Below are 8804 nucleotides of genomic sequence, written 5' to 3'. Positions count from 1 at the left end.
CCATGGCCGCTGAGCCTGCGCGTCCGGAGCCTGTGCTCCGCAGATGGAGAGGCCGCAACGGTGAGAGGCCCGCGTACCGCAAAAAAAAATAATAATCTCAAGCAAAGATCCCCTAAAGCTCATTTTAACAGACTGAGGAATTATAGAGTTATTCTAGAAATAGAGCAATGCTAAATATGTATTTTTCTTAGTTACCCAAAAAGTTAGCAATATTTTTTATTCTCTCTCTGATATTCTGACACATAAAAACCAAAAATTTTATGTAGGGGAAACTGACTTTTTAAAACTCATGAGGTAGTCATGTCTTGTATAAAAGCATTTCCACAATTTTTTTAAAAAAATCCTTTTTCAAACCTTAAAGTTTAAATAATTCCTAATTAATCAAATGGCTCAAAAGGTTAGAATTATAAGTATTATAATTTAAACAGTGAAGAGTACATGTGGAAGGATTGACCTCTTTTTTTTTTTTGGCCATGCTGCGAGGCATGCAGGATCTTAGTTCCCCCGACCAGGGATCGATCCTGTGCTCCCTGCAGAGGAAGCTTGGAGTCTTAACTGCTGGACCGCCAGGGACGTCCCTGGAAAGATTGACGTTTAAAGAAAATTTTGCTGTTGATAATAGAGAATGAGGCATATATAGCGTATGTCTATAGAGTAAAAAACACCACCTGTGTGCCCATCACTCAGCTTAAGAGTGGTACCTTTTTCCTCAGTTTTTATTAATTGTGTAATTTGTATCCAATAAAAATACCCACATCTTAAGTAGGCAGTTTGGTAAGTCCTGACAGATGCATACAAAACATTTCCATCCCCCCCCCGCAGTTCCCTCCTGCCCCCTTGCAGAGTACTTCACCCCAGAGGCCACCGCTGTGCTGACTACCGGCGCCATGGGTTACCTGTACTTGTTCTTGAGCTTCATGTATATGGAATCAAACAGTATACACTTGTTTTGCGTCTGCCTTCTTTCAACATAAGGTTTCGAAATTCATGTTTCATGTGTCAGTCATGTGTTCCTTTTTCTTACTGAGTGGAAGTATATTGTACAAGCCTGTTTATTCACTCTTGTTGGTAGACATTTGGATTGTTCCCAGTTGGGGGCTGAATAAAACTGCTCTAAACATGCTAATCTTTTTTTGTGAACACGTTCTTTCATTGCTTGGGCCCATACCTTGGAGTACAGTCACCAGATCATAGGGCATAGATGTATGTCTAACTTCATCAGAAACCGACAGTTCTCCAAAGGGCTTGTACCATTTTATACTCCTACTGCCAACTATCAGAGGCCCAGTTGCTCTGAATCCTCATCAGTCTTTGGTGTTGTCAGTCTTCAATTTTAGCAGTTTTGGTGGATATGTAGTGGTATCTTACTGTGCTTTTAACTTGCATTTCTCTGATGACTCAAGAGGTTGAACATATCTTTTAATATGTTTAATAGCCATTTGTACATTTTATTTTGTGAACTGTCCTCAAGTGTTTTGCTTATGTTCCATTGTGTTGTCTTTTTATTATTGATTGATTTGTAGGAAGTCCTTATTCTGCACACAAGCCCTTTGTCAGGTAGGTCTTTATTAACGTCCATAAGAATATAAGGAATGTATGCATATCCATGCATTTAGGTTTTAGTGACAAGGATTCGAGGCAAAAAATTCTGTCATTGCAAACATTCTTAACGTAAGCAGTGTTTGCTAAAATAAATTATAGTAGTATTTTTTCAACCGTCTATCTCAGAATGCTTTTTTCTTTATTAAATTTTATTTATTTATTATTTTTGGCTGCGTTGGGTCTTCGTTGTTGCACACAGGCTTTCTCTAGTTGAGGTGAGTGGGCTTCTCATTGCGGTGGCTTCTCTTGTTGCAGAGCACAGGCTCTAAGCGCGCGGACTTCAGTAGTTGTGGCTCGCGGGCTCTAGAGCGCAGGCTCAGTATTTGTGGCGCACAGGCTTAGTTGCTCCGCGGCATGTGGGATCTTTCCAGACCAGGGCTCGAACCTGTGTTCCCTGCATTGGCAGGCGGATTCTTTTTTTTTTTTTTTTTTTTTTGAGGTACGCGGGCCTCTCACCGCTGTGGCGTCTCCCGCCGCGGAGCACAGGCTCCGGACGCGCAGGCCCAGCGGCCATGGCTCACGGGCCCAGCCGCTCCGCGGCATATGGGATCCTCCCAGACCGGGGCATGAACCCGTGTCCCCCGCATCGGCAGGCGGACTCCCAACCACTGCGCCACCAGGGAAGCCTGGCAGGCGGATTCTTAACCACTGCGCCGCCAGGGAAGTCCCTCAGAATGCTTTAATTAAACTACTTGTGTAACTGTCCCAATTGGAATATTTGGAGAATACAAAAATTCTGTTTTCCTAAAAGGGAAAGAGAATCACAGCAACATGCTTTGTGAAATGGGAGTGGTATTTAAAAATGAAAGAGATGAATGTCACATCCATATTTTAAAAAGCATGAAGGGAAGAAAGAAAAACCTCAACCTGTAAGTCTGACCGGCTTAAAGGCAAAAAGCTGAAGTCACTGATTAAGGGAAAAAGAATAGAAAACCTGGGCGGGTACAGTCTAATCAGGGATACTGCAGATGGAAGCCCTGTTGAAGCCATCTGAGTCCCTGAATTAATGACACCGAAGGCTGGAGCTGGTGAAAAGGAGCAGTTTGTCCTTTAGAGGCATCTAGAAGCTCTGGCTTTCTGACATAAGTTAGCACTATGGTGGAAGTTTCATGAGGAAACATTCACTGAGCAAAAGTATATGCTCAACATAGAGGCAGACAAAAATCCAGTCCAAAGACATCACTAATTCAGAGGGAGTGAACAGGCTGATGCTGGCAAGCAGGTGAAGAGCAGGAGACCAGCTGCCTTCTTGTGGAGGTTTGGTGTGGGTTTCTTTGTTTCTCGGTTCGCTTGTTGTTTCGTTGTGTTTAGCCCTCCCCAACGCAATCCTGAAAGAACTCCTGCCTCAGAACTGCTGTCTCCACGTGGGATAAAACAGCACAGCTGTGACGCAGTCCTGTGTCCCCTCTTACCTGCCCTGGAGCCTCTCACCTCAGTGCACGCCATGAGTTTTCAGAGTGGAAACAAGGTTTCCAGCCACTGAAGACTGCTCATACTAAGTGAGGTAAGTCAGAAAGAAAAAGACAATACCGTAAGATATCATAACATATCATTTATATGTGGAATCTAAAATACGACACAAATGAACTGATCTACTAAACAGACTCACATACGTAGAGAAGTAGAGAACAGACTTGTGGTTGCCGAGGGGTGGAGGAGGGAGGGATTGGGAGTCTGGGATTAGCAAATGCAAACCTAGTACATGTAGGATGGATAATCAACAAGGTCCTACTCTATAGCACAGTTAACTATATTCAATATCTTGTAATAACCTATAATAGAAAATCTGAAAAAGTATATATATACACATATATATATAAAAAACTGATTCACTTTGCTGTACACCTGAAACTAACAACATTGTAAATCGACTATACTTCAATAAAATAAATTTTTTTTTTAAAGAGTGGATAGGGTTTATGTAGCCAGGAAAAAAAAAAGAATCATGTCCCAAGCAAAAAGAAAAATGTGCGGAATACAGGAGTGGAGAAGTATGAAGCATGCAAATAGACCACCTTGGCTCTATGGAGAGAATTTGTGTAACATCAAAAAAGAATCACATTTACTAGCATGAAAATATGTTCTGGATATGCCAAATGGGAAAAAGCAAGTTGCAGTGAAGTATTCTTAGCATAATTTCATTTTTTGCAAACATATGTTAATACATGTGACTTAAAAAAGACTGAAGGAATATATAGGAAGCTAGGTACAATCTCCAGGGGCTAAAATGGCCAGGGTCGCACATGAAGTCCCAAAAATTTTTAATTCTCTGTAATCAGAAAAAAAGGAAAAAGTTGAAATGAATATAAATTAAGAAATATTCTAAATAAGTAAGCTACAAAGTTGGGACCTAATTTGGTAGGCAAGAGTGAGCCATGAGTAAATAGTGGATTTTGAGAAGCCTTAAGAGCTTTTGAGAACGATTTGTAAATCTCTCAATAGCCCTTGATAGCCCTTTGCAAACATCTGCCAAAACAGCATTTTCTCCTAGCAGGCGGGGTCAGCAGTTTCCCCAGAGGTTTGCTAGGCCTCCTGTAGCCCTAGGGACCTGAGCCTCGGAAAAGTTTGCTTGGGCGTTCCTTTTGCCTGGTGGATTCACAACCGTTCATTGCAGAGGGAATTATAAGTATTTTACGAACCCGGAATGGAACATAACAAAACAAAAATAGCCTCAAGATTTTCTACATTTCTTCTTGTTTAAAACAGGAAGAGTTGAGAGGCCTTTGGAAGTAAGCGTTTTCCTTTCCCCATTCTTTTGAGAGCTTTGCGGTAATTCCCACAACAAAGCAGGGAGGGAAGAGGTGGGGGAGAGGGTGAAGGAAGGAGGTTTCTTCCCAAAGGGCCTTCCATCCCTAGATCTTCCTTTCCACACCACAGGCTGCCAGGCTGTTAGATGCGGCTCCTTTAGTTCAAATCTGTAAATCACATCAGCTAATTCAGCTGGGTCTCTCGGATGGAAAGCATTAAGAATGGGACAGTGGATTCCAAACCATAATCCCCAGCCTGCCGCAGTCGGCCGGTTCCTTGGGACACAGAATAGTCTTCCTGTCTCCACCGGGTGAAAGGCTCACAGGCTGGACGCCTCCTCCACGCAGGCCCGAGCAATCCCCGCCCCCCGCTTCGCCCCCCGCTTCGCCCCCCCACCGTCCAGTCCCACCTCCGGCAGGGCCGGGGGCTCTGCCCGTACTCCTGTAAGGAAGCTCAGAAGTGGAGAATCCAGACGAAACTGGAGTGCTTAGCAGGGGCACCCAACACCTGTGTCTCGGGCTCCCATTTTGCTCCCTGTCTTCTGGGGTGAATTGGCTGGGGTGAGGGGAGGCCCAGAGGTGAGAGTGTAGAAGCACCACCTACAAGAGTGAGTTCACAAACTACAATTGTCCTTCTTATCTCTCTATGCTGGGCAGGATAACACCCCCTCCCCTAGCTTCACTCCCTCTACCCCAGTGGTCCCCAACATTTTTGACACCAGGAATCAGTTTTGTGGAAGACAATTTTTCCACAGATGGGGTGGGGGGACGGGGAGGATGGTTTTGGGATGATTCAAGTGCATTACATTTACTGTGCACATTAATATATATACATTATATATATACATTGTAATATATAATGAAATAATTATACAACTCACCATAATGCAGAAACAGTGCGAGCCCTGAGCTTGTTTTCACTTGCCACTTACTGATTGGGTTTTGATATGAGTCTGCAAGCAACTGATATATTATGGTCAAATCTTTCTGCTAATGATAATCTATATTTACAGCCACTCCCCAGACCTAGCATCACCGCCTCAGCTCTACCTCAAATCATCAGGCATTAGATTCTCATAAGGAGCCGCACCCTAGATCCCTCACATGTGCAGTTCACAGTAGGGTTCGCGCTCCTATGAGAATCTAATGCCACCGCTGATCTGACAGGAGGCGGAGCTCAGGCGGTAAGAAAATTGTTGTTGTTTTATGGCAGTAAATTTACAGTAATTTGTTAGCAGCAATAGGAAACGAGTCACCTCTTCACTGTGGTTGGCTGACAGTCAACCACTGATGCATCTGTATCAGGTGATTGAAGCTTAGGTGAATCAGTGACATTTGACCCTTTCATCAAACCCTACTAAGAGGCTTTATTGCATTGATCATAAAGGCTTCTGTTAAAATAAAATAGCCACTACAATAACCCCTGCAGCTCTCAAATTCCCAAACCCATTCAGAACTCCTTGATAGCCACCTGGAGGCTCAACTGACATTTGATCTTCTAGAGCTTATCAAAGAGGATCTTTAAATTAAAAATAACTATTTTTTTATCTTATTACCAAAGTAATACAGGCAAAGACATGAGAAAATGCAGACAAGCACAAAGAAAAAACATCAACAACACAAATCGCTCATAATCTTCATTCTAAAAATACACACACTTCTTTAAAAGTTGATATATCATGAATATCTTTCCATGCCAATGGTATTTCTCTGCAACACCAGTTCTCCAAGTGTGATCTGGAGACCCTGGGGGTCCCAGGACATTTTCAGGTAGTTCCTGAGCTCAAAACTATTCTTATTTTAATTCTAATGCATTATTTGCCTTTTCAGTCTCCTCTCACACTGTAGTTTTTTTAGAGGGTATATAATATATATTGCAACAGTTTGAATGCAAAAGCTGATATGAAAATCCAGCTGCCTTCTATTAAGTTTGACATTAAATAGCACAATGTAAGACAATGCCACTCTTCCCACTATTTTTCTTTTTTGTCTTGGAATATATACTTTTTTTTTTTTTTTTTTTTGCGGTACGCGGGCCTCTCACTGTTGTGGCCTCTCCGGTTGCGGAGCACAGGCTCCGGACGCGCAGGTTCAACGGCCATGGCTCACGGGCCCAGCCGCTCCGCGGCACGTGGGATCTTCCCGGACCGGGGCACGAACCCGTGTCCCCTGCATCGGCAGGCGGACTCTCAACCACTGTGCCACCAGGGAAGCCCTATATACTTATTTTTCATAAAATATGTATTCATGTTACCATATAACGGAGTCTATTATTTTTAAATGAGATAATAAATAATTATTTCTTAAATTTCTGTTTTAACTTCAAAAGTTTTGATAGATGTAGCACACATAAACAAAACCTCTTTGGAGCCCTCAATAATCAACAGTGTAAAGGGGTCCTGAGACTACAAAGTTTGAGAACCTCTGATCTACAATATTATTTTTTAATATCTGATTTAGCCCATTGCACTGTATCATAATTCATTTAACCAGTAAGTAATGCTAAGAATAAGATCCTTAAAGTTAAATTTGTGTACACTCAATTATTTCTTTCGGATAATTTTCAGGGATGGTTTTTGAAATGTATACTTACTTACTGTACAAAAATGGACTAACAGCAATAATGCAGTCCACTCCGTCAGCCAATCAACTCTTTCCGTTCTTTCTGTTTTCTTCATCAACCAAGGGGAATGTGGGCATTTAAGATCCTACCAGCTTAAGACTTTAGTACTAGGTCTAAAATCGTCTAGTACCATTTCCAAGGGAAAAGTACAATGGGCTCCAACTTAATCACTCTGGAAACTTAAAAAAGCAAATTCCCAGGGTTGTGGGAAAGAACTGAGTGCCATTCTCAGTCGCCTTTATCTACAAGCTAACTGTTGGTCACACATGCTTGGGCAGGCGTCTCCTGCCATCTGTCCAGGTGTCCATCCGTCCTCTCCCCTGGCCTGTGACCTTCTGGACCAGCACCCACGGCGCTCCTGCCCGCTTCTAGCGCTGAGCACAAAGCCGGGCGCCCACGAAGGGCTCGGCATTAAGTGCACTGCGGGACGAAGGCTCTACTCTTGGAGACCCTTATTCAGTAGGTCTGAGGCAGACCCCAGAAGCCTGCGTTGTTTTTTTTGTTTGTTTGTTTGTTTGTTTGTTTGCAGTACGCAGGCCTCTCACTGTTGTGGCCTCTCCCGTTGAGGAGCACAGGCTCCGGACGCGCAGGCTCAGTGGCCATGGCTCACGGGCCCAGCTGCTCCGTGGCATGTGGGATCCTCCTGGACCTGGGCATGAACCTGTGTCCCCTGCATCGGCAAGCGGACTCTCAACCACTGCACCACCAGGGAAGTCCCGCCTGCGTTTTTAATACATCCTGTCTCCGACGTCAATGACGGGATTCAGGTATGAGCTGCACTGGGTACCAGCGGGGTGCATCAGTCAGTCCGGCATCCCCATAACGGGGCCGAGACCAGCTCCCTCCCAGGGTGGCTGTGAGGAGGCGAGGAGCTCGTGCACATCACGTCCCAGCTCCGGGACCAGGGCAGGGTGAGCCCGGAGAAGGGGACGGGCGGCAGAGTCTGCGGGGGCCCGAGGCGGGCGGGAAGGCGCCGAAGACCGGGACGGGGAAGAGGAAGGGGGACTGTGCGCGTGGGCCGGGTGGGCGTGGCCGCGGTCGGGGCGGGGGCGGGGCCGGGTAGGGGGTGGGACCCTGGGCGCGCTGGGCCCGCGGGGAGCGTGGCCTGGGCGGGGCCGGGTCGCGCGCGGACTGGAGCGCCGGGGGAGTGAGAGACGCCTCCTGGCGGGAGCTGGCGGCGGCGGTGGCGGCGGGAGTCGAGGGGGGCGGAGGGAAGCGGGGGGCGGAGGCGAGGCGGAGGCGGGTTGGTCTCTCCCTGTTTTACGGCCGAGGCTCGCGGGCGCTGCGCGGAGGACTGAGCGGAGGCGCGGCCTGCCTCCCTCCATAGAGCGGCGCGCCCGCTCGGCCGACCCGCGGGGAACGAGAGGCAGGCTGCTTCGCGGCGCCGCGGCGTACGGTGAGCGGGCGGGGTTGGCGGGTGCCGCTCTGGGTCTGGAGGCCGCGGCCGGGCGGGAGGAGCGGAAGGACCGGGCCCGCGCGGCCTGGGCGGCCTCCGCGGCTACGAGGCGGGGCGGGCGCGGGGCGTGGCTCCTCCGCCGGCAGCCGGGGCCGCTGTCAGCGCCGCCCGCTCGGCCGCTGCGCTTTGTTCCCGAGGCCCCGAAGGGAGCCGCTCCCCTAGGAGGAGCTCGGTTACCTGCCTCTGCGTGCCTCGTTCACCTGGACGCCTGTTCTGGGGAGGTTCGGGGAGTGGGACGCAGACGGCCGTGAGGTGGGGGAAAATATCCCATTTTCAGTTGCTGTGGGGAGAAAACTAGCTCTGGAAGAATCCGTTTTCCGATGCCTTCTTTGGCCGCCACGAATATGTGCCGGTGGCTCCGGAGTCACCGGACTTG

The 8804-nt window shown here is 47.1% G+C and overlaps 1 protein-coding gene across 1 annotated transcript in view; it reads left to right on the top strand.

Annotated features, from left to right (window-relative positions):
- Window positions 1-8205: 8205 nt before the first annotated feature.
- The window catches only part of TWSG1 (twisted gastrulation BMP signaling modulator 1), a 34893-nt gene continuing 34294 nt past the window's right edge, over window positions 8206-8804 (top strand). The window contains exon 1 of the mRNA XM_060119577.1: window positions 8206-8368. The gene's annotated coding sequence lies outside the window, so the exon portion shown is untranslated. The remainder of the gene's footprint in view (window positions 8369-8804) is intronic.

Source organism: Mesoplodon densirostris, chromosome 15 (genome assembly GCF_025265405.1).
Source record: "Mesoplodon densirostris isolate mMesDen1 chromosome 15, mMesDen1 primary haplotype, whole genome shotgun sequence".
NCBI classification, from domain to species: domain Eukaryota; kingdom Metazoa; phylum Chordata; class Mammalia; order Artiodactyla; family Ziphiidae; genus Mesoplodon; species Mesoplodon densirostris.
This window is presented reverse-complemented; position numbering and strand designations above follow the sequence as displayed.